At 33.3% G+C, this 14,828-nt stretch overlaps 1 protein-coding gene across 1 annotated transcript in view; it reads left to right on the forward strand.

Annotated features, from left to right (window-relative positions):
* LOC114324237 (uncharacterized) overlaps window positions 1-14,828 on the forward strand; it is a 157,450-nt gene that overhangs the window by 76,437 nt on the left and 66,185 nt on the right. The window lies entirely within an intron of this gene.

The raw sequence follows: 14,828 nt of genomic DNA on the forward strand, positions 1-14,828 counted from the left end.
CACTAACTTCAAAACAATTATAAAAGATATCTTAACATATGCCAAGACTTTCTGCTTCATCAGGTTTTACTGAATATTAAATAACTATACATGAATTAATGTATGCCATATATTGAAAACGATCCTTAAAATAGACGTCCCGGGTTTATTTTACCTTGAGGAATTATTTTCCTGGAAAGTGGTTATCCTTTTGTCCCACCTACATTTTCAGGGTCGCATCTTAATCAGGTATTTTGCCATTATAAAGAGTTGTTAAAAATATCCATCTCAACGTATAGGTAGAAAGTGCATACTTAATTATTAATCCTGTTGCAATTCAGTTAGTTTCATCTTTGAAAAGAAGATGTCATACAGGTACAGTTGGTACAGTCCATTATAATTTTTGAATAGCCATCAATTTTTTTAAATATAAATTGAAGTTACGAAGCAACTCATTTGAAAGGCTATAGTGGGATAAGATGGTCAAAAATGCCCCCGCACCGATCAGCCCAGCTACTTATGTTTTCAATAGAGGATATACAATTATGCCCTCATGCAAATTTTTAGCTTCCCAGAGGTCCTAAAACCGCTTAAATCGAGAAAAGAAGAATTTTTAGGTTTTATTTTTTTGTGAGCGCAATTTTAACTTAAAAATCTGAAAAAATTCAAGAGGATGTATATTTTGAATTCAAAACAGCCCGATTTTTTTCAGATTTTTGTAATAAAAAAAGAGCCCAGGAAAAATTTTTTAAATTTTCAAAAGATTCTTAGGTTATGTAAATATGATTTGGCCAACTTTTAAATAGTATTTTTTTGTGTATTATTTGTCGTTCTTTTGAATGGCAGAGACAGATTTTTTAATATCTGAGCGGAAAGAACGAAAAAATTGAAAAAATCGTTTTTGGCTGTCTCGAGATGCATCTCAGGACAGCCAATTTTAGGATTTAGGATCCTGACTACAACAACTGAAAAAGCACTAAAAGTGTGAATTTTGTCATAAAATTTGGTATGTGGGCTTATAATAATATTTGGAACAACTTTTCCAAATAACTTGTTTTGATATCTCTAACGCGAAGCAAATCGAATCACATATCGAAAATTCACCCCGTTTGTGGATTCGCAGTAGACCGCGTTTAAAATTTAAATTTCAGTTGACTATTTTAAAAATTGCGAACCATCAACCTGTATGACTGTGCCAAATTTCAAATCTGTATATATTTTGATAGCCGAAATATAGGGGTGTCTTCATCTTGAATGCGACACACTGTATATTATCAATTTGATAATTTATTGCAACTAATACATATAGTCGTATTTTTTATACCTAGATTAAAATATACATTCGAAATACTGACTAATTCACTAATTTTATCATAAAAAGTTCAAATTGATTGCATTGAAGTATTGAACCAATTAATGCGTATTAATATAATATTATTATAGTAATTATAATATTATACAAAATGAGTTTTATGTATAGGAACACTAAATTATCTCGGAAACATCTTGCACGATTTTTATAGGTTTTGGTGTGTAGGGGATTTCTAATGCAGCCGATATTATAGTGATAATTACAGTGTTGTCAGATCTTCCGTTTTTCTGGAAATCTATTGAACTTTCTTATTTCAAATGGAACACCCTGTATGTCTTTTGCGTTTTGAAGTCCTTAAGAAATACTGATTTTTTTTCATGTTATATTCCCTATACCTAAATGCCATAGTTTCGGAGTTATTGCTACATGTATTTAAAAAAAAATTAAACAAATTATAAAAATCGCTTTTTTCAGCCCGTGTAGACATTATTTTACATTTTTTGGATCATTGGGAAGAAAAAAGGTCTTTTGTAATTTTTCTTTAAAGTTAATGGTTTTCGAGCTCTAAACAATTTAAAACTGAAAAAAATCGAATACTGACGATTTTCAAGGTTCAAAAACACAAATAAAAAATATTATTTTCGAAACTGCTGAGTACCCAAATTCAAGCTAAACCCTTCTTCTCGGCGCTCGCTATAAACTTTTTTGGCCCGTTTTATTCTAAAACATTGCTTTTTAATAATTGTTAGTGAAGCGCATATAAGAGGACGGGCGATCGGGCTGCATTAACAACTAAACAACAATATTTTAGAATGAAACAAGCTTAAATTACTTATTGGCAACTGATGAAATAAGGCTTGAACTTGAATTTGTACACTGGCAGTAACAAAAATAATATTTTTGATTTGTGTTTTTGAACCTTGAAAATCGTCATTATTCGATTTTTTTTTTCAGTTTTAAATTGTTTATAACGCGAAAACGATTAACTTTAGAGAAAAATTAAAAAAGAACTTTTTTGTTCTAAATGGTCCAAAGCACGTAAAATAATTTTTATCCGGGCCGAAAAAATTTATTTTTATAATTTTTTTAAATTTTTTTAAAATAAATGTAGCAATAACTTCGAAATTATGGACTTCAGGAATGGAGAATATAATATGAAAAATAATTAGTATTTTTTAAGGACTTCAAAACGCAAAAAATGTAGAGAGTATTCCAATTGAAGTAAAAAATTTAATTAGATTTTTAGAAAAACGGAAGATCTGACAACAATGTAATTATCACTATATTATCGGCCGCATTAGAAAACCCCTACCCACCAAAATTTATAAAAATCGTGCAAACCGTTTTCGAGATAATTGAGGGTTTCCGTACATAAACCTCACTATGTATATATTATTATTATTACACATTAATTGGTTCAATACTTCAATGCAATCAATTTGAACCTTTTATGATAAAATTAGTGATTTAGTCAGTATTTTAAATGTATATTTTGAATCTAGGTATAAAAAATACGTCTATATCAGTTGCAATAAATTATCAAATTGATAATATACAGTGTGTCGCATTTAAAATTAAGACACCCCTATATTTCGGCTATCAAATATATCCAGATTTGAAATTTGGCAAAGTCATACAGATTTATGGTTCACAATTTTTAAAATAGTCAACTGAAATTTAAATTTTAAACGCGGTCTACTGCGAATCCACAAACAGGGTGAATTTTCGATATGCAATTCAATTTGCTTCGCGTTAGTGATATCGAAAAAAGTTATTTGGAAAAGCTTTTGCAAATATTATTATAAGCCCACACCAAATTTTATGACAAAATTCACACTTTTAGCGTTTTTTCTGTTGTTCTAGTCAGGATCCTAAATCCTAAAATTGGCTGACCCGAGATGCATCTCGAGACAGCCAAAAACGGTTTTTTCAATTTTTTCGTTCTTTCCGCTCATATATTAAAAATTCTGCCTCTGCCATTCAAAAGAACGACAAAAAATACATAAAAAAATACTATTTAAAAGTTGGCCAAATCATATTTACATAACCTAAAATTATTTTGAAAATTTCAAAAATTTTTCCTGGGCTCATTTTTTATTAGAAAAATCTGAAAAAAATCAGGCTGCTTTGTACTCAAAATATACATCCTCTTGAATTTTTTTAGATTTTTAAATTAAAATTGCGCTTACAAAAAAATAAATTATAAAAATTTTTCTTTTCTCGATTTAAGAGGTTGTAGGACCCCTGGGAAGCTAAAAATTTGCATGAGGGCATAATTTTATATCATTTGTCGAAAACATAAGTAGCTGGGCTGATCGGTGCGGGGGCATTTTTGACCATCTTATCCCGCTATAGCCTTTCTCCTAATCGTCTTCCAACGATGTATTTCTACAGGGTTTACCAAAATTATATACTTAGTTAAGTGTGCTTCTTCTTCTTTTGGCATCATAACCTGGATGGGTCTTTGCCTGTCTGGCTATGTCCTTCCATTCAGATATCTCTTGAGCCCTTCTCCTCCATTGTCTTCTATTCATGGTTTTCTGGTCGTCTTCCACGTCATCCAACCATCTCGTCCTGAGCCTTCCTTTTTTTGCCGTCCCACCGGCTTCCACTGTAATATCTTCTTTGTCGTTTTTGTATCTTCTTGTCACTGAACAAGTCTCAGCCATGACAGCCTTTGACTTTTTACAAATCGTACAATATCTTACCCTTCATTCAGTTCATTAACATCGTTGATTCTTCTGATTCTCCATGTGCCGTAGGGATGGCGGTTGTTGACAAAACACCGGTTTTCGGTTATAAAGATTTTTGAAGTTATACTTCTTTACGCGCGATATGAGGGTGAATTTTTATATGTTAAAACCTACGATCCGGGCGCATGCGCATTATAACTTTGTTCTGATTGGATGTTCAAATGACATGTCAAAAATTATTCAATATGTCGGCTGTGGCAAAGCTGTGGTTTGATTATTTATGGTTGTTGCGTTTTGAAATTTGTGTGAAAAGAAACAACAAACAAAAGTTAGTGAATAGTTATACTGCCTTTTTAAATAGTTTTCATATACCTATATTTTTGGACTTTTGGACTATTTTGGACAAGGAAAACTCATTCTGATTTGGTAAGCAGTTTTTATTATAATCATATTGTAATTATACATTTGGATTAGGTTGGAATAAATTTATTTTCTCAAGAATGGGGATTTTAGAGAGAAATCCGAAATTAGGTCCGATTTTTATTTTTAAATTATGATTTTTTGGCGTAGATTTATTTATCTAGTAGGTATGTAATGCTTTGATTTACATGCTTAATTTGATTACCAACAAAAGTTCTACCAATCTTCATCTAATATATTGTTTTCTTACTGTTTTGTTATATTTTAATATTTTCTTCCACAAAAATCAAACTATATAATTTGATTTAAATTCAGAATAACTGTAAAACGTTCAGTTGTCCTATTTTTCCACATGACAAATAATGAATAATTGGATGAGTGAGTCTAGGCTTCGATTACGAATTAAAGCGTCCCCAAATTCGCGGGTTCGAATCCCGATGCAAGTTTTTATTTTTTTATGCATTTTATGATTGTAAGTATATTTATTATATTTTTTTTTTTTTCAGAAAATGCTTATTTAAAATTTTTGCCAACAGTTGTTATCGTTCAGAAATCATTTTTTCTTTGTGGCATTTTTCAATGTGTTTGTGTGCGTTTTATTCTTTTATTTTTTTAAATTTTTGGTATTGGCTCAATAAAAATTTTTGGAAAGTAGTAAGTATTAAAATTAGTTTAATATTTAAATAAAATATAAATAAACTGTTTAAAGTACATTATATCAATTTCGTTAAAATCACATAATATGTAATAGAAGTATAACTTCTTACGTGCGTACAAAGTACACACACATTATTTTTTTTACTTACGGTTTAACCTGGCGGTTATAACCGGTCAAAAAAACAGGTTATTCCAATTCCGGTTTTTTAATCATAGCCAATACCAAATAGATTACATTTACATTGCGCTTTAGTTTGCGACACTTCATTCGAATCCATATCAGTAGAGAAATCAGTCATCAGTGTTGTGAGATTGGTTTCAGTCAGCTTAAAATTTCTCATTTAGGCGCGGAGGCGAAAGTTTTCTCATTTTTTTCTCTGCATTCAGTATTTTTTCCGCTTATCCGGTTTTTAACGGTTATTATTTTATAAAGAAAAAACCGGTTATAACCGGGACAAAAAAACAACCGGAAAAACCGATTATTGCAGAGGAAAAAACCGGTTTTAGGTTAAAACAGGTAGGTTTTTCCCATCCCTAATGTGCCGTCATCCTTTTGCACCGGGCCGTATACTTTTATCAGTATATTTCTATCGAATGTCCCGAGTTGGACTTAATTAATAGACCAGGGCGCATCTGTAAAAATATTAGTACATTTGGATGTTGAAAGGTGATTCATATTTTTTGCAGAAATTGCTTGAAAGTAATTCATGTAATAATATTTGAGTTATCATCCTACTCAAAAAGGTCCGGAACATTGTTGAAATAATCAAAATGTCAAAAAATGAAGGAAATATTAGATTTTTTTCTTCGTTTTTGATTATAACTTTAACAGTGTTCATTTCCGAGAAAAGTTCCACTGACATAAAAGTTGCGTACCAAGTATTCGCATTTTACGTTTTTCAATCATTTATGCTACACTTAGGACTTTTATATTTCAGCCAGAAAAACTATATTTATGATATAATAAATAGTCCTGTCGCCAGGGGGGGTACAACGGCCTCGTTAATTCAGATGGACTTACCCAAGTTTTTTTTATGTATTTTGACCCGTAGAATACGAATTTTTTGGGTAACAGTTGATCCGGATGTCGATAAGATTGTTATAGACCAAGAACTTGAGGAATCAAATAACAGCGATTTTTGGCAAAACAAAACAATATTTTGTATTTTTTGGGTCATTTTAAGCAAAAAATATTTCTACAAGTTTTTTAGTAGGATGCACAGTTTTCGAGATAAACGCGGTTGAACTTTCAAAAAATCGAAAAACTGCAATTTTTAAACCCGAATAACTTTTGATTAAAAAGTAAAATAGCAATTCTGCTTAGCGCCTTTGAAAGTTCAAGTCAAATCATGTCGGTTTTGATTATTTGCAGTGCTAAAAATTTATTGTGTTATTGTTAAACAAAGCTACAAACAACTAGTGCGTGAGTGATGTTTCTATGATTTCTCATTTAAAATCGAACGAGTAGGTAGAATAGGTACTAGTGCAATCAAGACTATTTCTACGTTACATGCGTTAAAACGCATGTAAAAGCACGGGAAACCCTACGTATTTATAGCTTTGTTAAACAATAAAAAAATTAATTTTTACCAATGCAAATAATCAAAACCGATATAATTTGACTTAAACTTTCAAATGCGGTAAGCAGACTTGCTATTTTATTTTTTAATCAAAAGTTATTCGGGTTCAAAAATTGCAATTTTTCGATTTTTTGAAAGTTCAACCGCGTTTATCTCGAAAACTGTGCATCCTACGAAAAAACTTGTAGAAATATTTTTTACTTAAAATGGCCCAAAAAATACAAAATATTGTTTTGTTTTGCCAAAAATTGCTGTTTTTTGATTCCTCAAGTTCTTGGTCTATAACAATCTTATCGACATCCGGATCAACTGTTACCCAAAAAATTCGTGTTCTACGGGTCAAAATACATAAAAAAAACTTGAGTAAGTCCATCTGAATTAACGAGGCCGTTGTACCCCCCCTGGCGACAGGACTAAAAACAATACTGTAAATTTTATTAAGATCGGTATAATAGATTTTGCAAAATAAATTTTGCAATCCAGCTTTCGCGAAAACAAATCATTTTTTCAAAAGGTTGCAGAACTGAAAATAAAGCAAGCAGCAAGTTGAGTATTTTTTTATGTATAGAGGAATATTGTCTCCTTCATTTGCAATTTGCAAAATTAAAATTGGTTAACTACAACGACGTCAAGAATATTTTTAATTAAACATTAATTTTTGGTGCTACGCGCAGGACAGCGTATACGTTTGCTCTGATTGGGCATTCCAATGACCTTTGATAATGATTTATAAATTTTAATTTTTATTACATTTCGATGTAAATAAATAAATTTATTTATTGCAAAATAAAAACACACTCTGTCGTTTGAAAAAAAACTTTTTTTAGTAAAAACTTTTTTTGTTCATATATCAAAAATACTAAGAATGTTCTTCTATTTAAAAAGAAATTAAAATCATTTCTGATGGAACAAACAAGAAATTTTTGTGACATCGTTATAGTAGCTTAAATTTACATACATTAAAAAACAAAAAAAAAATGAAACTCTAGACTCACTACCAATTTTTATACCTGTATTTCAAATTTTATATTGTTTTAAACTGATTTATTTTGCTTATTATTTTTATCATATTTAATAAAACATGCGTATATACACCATTCTTCAAAAATATTACTAACTAATTGAGCCATACATAATTGTTTTAAAAAAAATTAATTATTCGTGCTTTATTGTTAAACTAAGTATTTATTTTATTGTTTTCATTATATTATTTATTCTACGTATCATATTTACTAAAAAATAACTGTGTATTTACAATTAAAAAAACGTACCTATCTATTTATTGTATTATATTATATTGTATTTTGTTGCTATTTATGTTATTTATGTTATTTACGTTAATATGTTATTATTTATTATTTTATATCATATTTACCGAAACAGGTGTATCCACACCTCTCGGAGACCTTCGGGTTAATTTATTCACTTTAGCTGTAAATATATAAAAAGATTGTACCTATTATTGTTGAATAAATTATTATTATTATTATTATCCAGATTTAGCCATACGGCTCACACTCCCGCTGAGGGGAAAATTGACTCATCCCAGATACCTACGGTATCAAAAGGATTGAGCTCTGGTGGGACTCTTTCCGTGTTATCGAGCCCTAGATGACTTGGAATGCAGGTGTATCTCCCAAAAATTTTCTTACACTTCTGGCCGTCGCAAGTAGTACAGCTTTCTGCATGGTCTTATAAATATGTTCATTGAGACCCAGCTTTTTTATGCTTTCGAGGAGGGTCTTCGGAATGACTCCAGTAGTAGACATAACAATAGGTATCGTCTGGGTACTTTGCATTCTCCATTGTCTCCGTATTTGAATTTCCAGATCTCTATACTTGGCGACCTTTTCAGTAAATTTACTACGTAGATTATTGTTGTTAGGTATCGCCACATCAATTAGTGTTGTTTGTCTTGTTACTTTATTAACTAGTACGAGATCTGGTCTATTATGTGCCACTGTTTGGTCTGTGAGCACACTGCGGTCCCAGTATAGCTTGTAGTTGCCATCCTCAAGCATACTCTCAGGAACGTATTGATAATATGGGAGATGGTCCGTTTGGAGAAGTCCCAGCTTGTTAGCTATCTCTTGATGAAGGATTTTTCCCACTGCGTCATGCCGTTCCTTGTATTCAGTTGCAGCAAATGCCTGGCAGCCCCCTGTAATATGTTGGATGGTTTCTTGGGCTTGACATCCATATCGGCATCTGTCGTTTTGAACCTGAGGGTCTTTGACGATATATTTCAGGTAATTTCTGGTTGGTATAACCTGATCCTGAATGGCCAGTAATGAACCCTCCGTTTCAGGGAACATCTTTCCTGATGTCAACCAATAGTTCGACGCTGTATTGTCGACATAGTCTTGGCTGACCTCATTGGGATGTCGCCCGTGCAGAGGTTTACCCATCCAGGTGCGCAGTTTTTCGTCCTTAGTAAGGTGGTTTATGCGCATTTCTGGTTCCCTCAATTTGATCGGTGTTGTGTCATCTACTGCGCAAATTGCGCGGTGTAGAGTAGATGTCTCAGCCTGCATCTGAAAATAAGTTCTTAAATTAGCAATTTGTTTATCTAATTGCTCACCTATATCCATAAGTCCTCTTCCTCCTAAATACCGGGGTAATGTTGTTCGTTCTACTGCACTTTTAGGGTGGTGTTTTTGTGCCTTTGTGAGGTGTGTTCGTACTTTTCGCTGAAGATTTTCTATATCCGTTTTTGTCCACTTAACAATACCAAATGAATAGCTAAGCGCGGAACAAGCGTAGGTGTTTAGTGCCTTAAACAAATTTTTACTGTTAAGCTGTGAACGAAGCAGCTGTTTTACCCTTCTTATAAACTCAGTAGTTATCTCAGTTTTCATTTGCTTATGGTCAATTTTCCGCGCCTGTTTTACTCCAAGATATTTATACATATCGTTGTCGCCCATGGCCTCGATGTTCTGGCCATTTTGCATATCGAATCCACCGGGCTGTACCTTTCCTCTGACTATATTCAAAACACGGCACTTGTCTAGACCGAACTGCATACTAATATCATTAGAGAATGTTTCTACAGTTTTCAGCATCTCTTCTAGGTGTTCTCGAGTGGAAGCCATTAATTTCAAATCATCCATATACAACAGATGATTGAGCTTCGCTACCACAGTATTATTGCTTTTAATGCTAAAACCTGAGTCAGTGGAGTTTAATAGCTGGGAAAGGGGGTTCAAAGCTAAACAGAACCACATTGGACTCAACGATTCTCCTTGAAACAGGCCCCGGTTGATTGCGATATTTTCGGTTTCAATATTTTTTTCACCAGGTATTTGGAGGTGAATTTTAGTCTTCCAATCTCTCATTATATGCCTTAAAAAGGTCACTATGTTATCATCGACTTTGTATATTTTCAAAATATCTATTAGCCATTCATGCGGTACTGAATCAAAGGCCTTTTTATAGTCAATAAAAGCAGTAAAAAGGTTCCTTTTTTTAGTGAATGCCTGGTTAGAAATGACTGAATCGATGATAAGCTGTTCTTTGCAACCCATGGAACCCTTAGCGCATCCTTTCTGTTGAGGCTCTATGATATCGTTTAGAGCACAGTGTTGGTAGATACGCCGGGTTACACAGGATGTGACCAATTTATACAAAGTTGGAAGACAAGTAATTGGGCGGTACTTGGATGGATCTTGGGTGTTATTTTGATCCTTGGGTATTAAATAAGTAGTTCCCTGAGTTAGAAATGATGGTAATTCCTGCGGATTAGAAATAACATGATTAATTAATGTTGATAAGCACTCATGAATACTCCAAAACTTTTTAAGCCAGAAGTTCTGAACTCCGTCTGGTCCAGGAGATTTCCAGTTATTAAGCTCTTTGATGACATTTGAGACTTCTTCAGTCGTGAATGGTTCGTAGTTAGCAGTGACGTAGTGGTGACAGTTGTGCGTCGTATCTTCTATCCAGCCAGCATTGTTGTTAAAAGCAGCTGGCGTGGAAAGTTGATTTCCCCAAAACTCATGAATTTCTTCTTGGCTTGGGTAAGACTTGTCGACACTTTCTACGGTGGAATTGAGTTTTCGGTAAAACGCCTTCTCAGAGTTCTCAAAAAGTGCATTGTCACATTTTCGGTTGTTACTAACTTTATACCTTCTTAATCGTCCTGAATAGACGGAGAGTTTTTGTTTTAATGTATCCAGACACTGTTGGGCTGTGTTATTTTCTGGATCGTATCTCGAGTGTCTTGAAGTGCTCCGCATTATTTCTTCAGCTCTCTTAATGACTTTTCTACTTGTTACACCTCTTATATATTCTGTGACTTGACCAATATCCCTACGCAGTAATTCAATTTTTCCGAGAAGTCTTTTTTCCCATGGTGCAATTCTGTTACCAGTCTTTCCGTTATTAGTACCCCGTCGTGTTCTGATCTTAACGCCCATTACATTGGCAATTGCTGTTGCTGCACAGTAGATTAGCATATGCAGATATTCCAATGTGTGGGCTTCTACGACATAATTGGGTAGGACTTCAGTGTTCACAATTTGTAACAGCGCACCTAGTTTCTTACAAGAGTTTATTCGTGGTAGCGGTGGTCTGCTAAGTGGATTTGTTCCATTAAACTCTTGTACGGCACGAGCCATTTCGTTTTCTAGACTATGGCGCAACTCGTTGTTTTCCTGCTGTGTATTGTCAGGTTGAGTTTCTGGTATGGGAATCTCAGGAATCTGCTCCTCAAGGATTTCATTAGGAACTTGATCTAAAACTAGCTCTTGGTTATTAATCTCCCGTTCGACTTCGCTTTTGATGGCATCGCGTCTAGTCTCTGGGATAAGATTATTTCTTATGATTACCCGGTATTGATCTGATACTCTTTGCTCCGATACTTGAATATCTGGGTACTCCCTGCAAAATTCGGCATACAGCTGTTGTCTGTAGCCGATCGTTTCTTGACCGAGGTTTGTCACCTTATAATAGAAGCGCAAAATGCTTTCGTTGATGGACACAGTCCATTTCATGCGCTGCCTCGGTCGTCCCGCTTGAGTGAGCGCCGGCTGATGATCCAGCGCAGCACCTTCGGCAGGTGGAGCTCTTGTTGTTATTTGGCTCGCTTGTGGTTGTGGTTGGGCTGTAGCTGATTGTATGACAGGGGCCCGCCTCCTCAACACCCTGCCACCGACGTCCCGCATGCTGTCACGTCCAGCGCCGGCTCCAGACGTGCCCTGGCGATCCCCAGGCAGCGATCCTAAACACAAATTATTATTCTCCATTCTCATGGGTGTGCATTTTATACCTACTGCCAGGTGTCAGTTTTTGTTCCACGGCAAGTATTCCTGCTACTCTCTGGGTATTGGCGCTACGAATACCCAGAAAGCATCCCCCATTCGCAGGGGGCCGCGCCTGATAGAAGAACTGACAAAAAACTCCCACAGGTTATTATTATTATTATTATTATTATTATTTTAACTTAGAGAATAAAATTTTATTATTTTTAAACAAGTGCAATTGTTTATACAATATTTCACAAACAATAATCAAATAAGTTTGATTTTTGTGGAATTAAATTATTAAAATACAACAAAACATAGACCAAGAAAATAATATATTGATAAAGATTAGAAGAAATTTTGGGGGAAATCAACTTGTGTGAATCGAACACCGCTGTCCTGCGCGAAGCAACAAAAATTAATGTTTATTAAAAAAAATTCCTGACGCCGAGGTATTTAACCGATTTTAATTTTGCAAAATCCAAATGAAAGGTATTGTATTTTTCTATATGTAAACAAAAATTCAATTTGCTATCTGCTTTATTTTCAGTCCTGCAACATTTTGAATAAATGGTATTTTTTGCGAAAGCTGGATTGAAAAATTTATTTTGCAAAATCTATTAAACCGATCTAAAGTGAAATTCACAGTATTGTTTTACTATATCATAAAGTTAAATGGGTAAAAAATGAAGGTCATAAATGTAGCATAAATGGCTGAAAAACGTAAAATGCCAATATGTACTTGTTTTTTATGTTTTTCAAAACTATTGCTATTTTGCAACAAGGGTGATAATTTTTAAAATTTTTAACCATTCCTATATTGTAGAAAATTTAAGTACGCTATTTTAGTGTTAGTGTAACTTTTCTCGAGAGTAAACACTTTTAAAGTTATAATCAAAAAACGAAAAAAAAAATCGAATTTTTCCTTCATTTTTTGACATTTTGATTATTTAAACAATGTTCCGGGCCTTTTTGACTGGAAGGATAACTAGATTATTATTATATGAATTATTTTCAAGCAATTCCTGCAAAAAAATATGAGTCACCTCTCAACGTCCATCTCAAAACAGATGCGCCCTGGACTATATGTATGATGCAAAAATATGGAATAAATTCATTATTTCAGTAACAGGCGACTTTAAAAATCGTATTATTGATGTGCCTATCCGTGACGAATGTTGGCGATCGTAACGGCACTCTTCACTTTATCTGCAGCAACGCGAAAAAGCTGCACAGATGTTGTGTTGAACGAGGTTCTCAGGTTCTTTAACCAGGATGTCTTCCTCCTGGACCTCGCTTTCCAAATATTTTCCTTGCAGGATGACTTGTAGGAGGGCATGTCTGGATTTATTTCGCATAATGTGTCTAAAGTATTCTAACTTTTAGATTTGATAGTGGTTAGTACCTCTCGGTTCTTCCCCATTTTTCCAAGGACTTTTCTCATTTTGTGACACGATCAGTCCATAAGATTTTAAGAATTCTACCATATAGCAACATCTGAAATGCTTCCAATTTTCGTCATATATCTTCGTTAAAAGTCCATGAGAAAGGTTGTGGCCCTTGAAAAAACCCCCATATGGTTAAAGATGGACCTTTGTGCAATCTATATTTTGGTATGGAAACTTGGCATTTAAACTTGTGGGGTCAAATTTGACCCCACGAGATGATGCGCTTTTTTTACTGACTTCTCCTAGATATTCCAGTTAAAGAAAAACTGCCAGTAATTTTTCCATGGGGTATAAAGCCATCGACAGTCTGAATTAAATATTCTAATTATCTACAATTTTAACTTAGTTACAGATTTTGTGTTTAAGACGCTACAGTACCGTGTCATCAAAACGGAAAACGCGTTCCAAAATTGCAGTTTTAGTTTTGAATATTGTGGCGAGATATTTGACACACATATTCGTAATAAAGTAAAGAATGGCGGTACAGAGCCCAGTTTGAGAAATATGTTAGTATGTGGAAATTATAACTAAATACAATATTAAAAAAACGAGCCTGTACCGCCATTAAGAAAAACAAAAAAATAAACTTCCTTCAAATAAACTATTTTTATCCTATGTTTAGATTTTGTGTCATATTCGAACTACTAAAAATATTTATCTCTAGCAGGAAATCGATCACATATTATAACTAAATAACTGATTAGGCAACATCGAGAAATAGTCACTGTCATTTTGACAAACCTGCGTCAGATTTTTAAGTGTAACAACACGATTCTCTTATCTGGTCGATATCTTTTCAGTGCAGTAGTGTATTATTTTAAGAATTCGTTAGTGTTGATTCATAGGGAAGTAGTGTTTATTTTATAATTAATTTATTATATTTTTATGCAATAGAACTAAGTTGTTGGACTATTTGAAAAAATAGATTATTGTTAATTGTGAGTTTTATGTATAGGTAAGTATATTTACGTAAAAATATTTCGAATTCTAATGCGAGTATATAAAGTTTTAGGACGATCTTAAATTCGAAAAATATTATTATTGGTTTAAAAACATTTAAAGTTGTATTTCAAAAAAAAGGTTGAAACTAGTTTTAGGATGATTTTGGCGCTCTATGAACTAAATAGAATAAGACGGCTCTTGATTCGCTTCACAGCGAAATTATTATTTATTATTGTTTTATTATTATTTCGTGCAAATACCTATGTAAACATAAAATTTTCACCCATATTTATTTACTAATAATAAAATTGTTTTCTATTATTTCCATTTAGTGGACTTGTGAGTATATTGTTAAAATGTTGATCTTAGATAATGTCAAATATTGACACTGTTGCCAAAGTTTCGCAGAACTTTCGAAAAAGCTTATCATACTCTCCTGAAGTTATATTGATGACCCTCAACTGTAGGCTCTTAAACAACTCATTGATGGAATCTGTTATTTTTTTTGTTAGATTTTCGTCAGTATTTACTTATATTCTTATCCAAATGAGTAGCAA

The sequence above is a fragment of the Diabrotica virgifera genome, chromosome 3 (genome assembly GCF_917563875.1).
Source record: "Diabrotica virgifera virgifera chromosome 3, PGI_DIABVI_V3a".
Lineage (NCBI taxonomy): Eukaryota > Metazoa > Arthropoda > Insecta > Coleoptera > Chrysomelidae > Diabrotica > Diabrotica virgifera.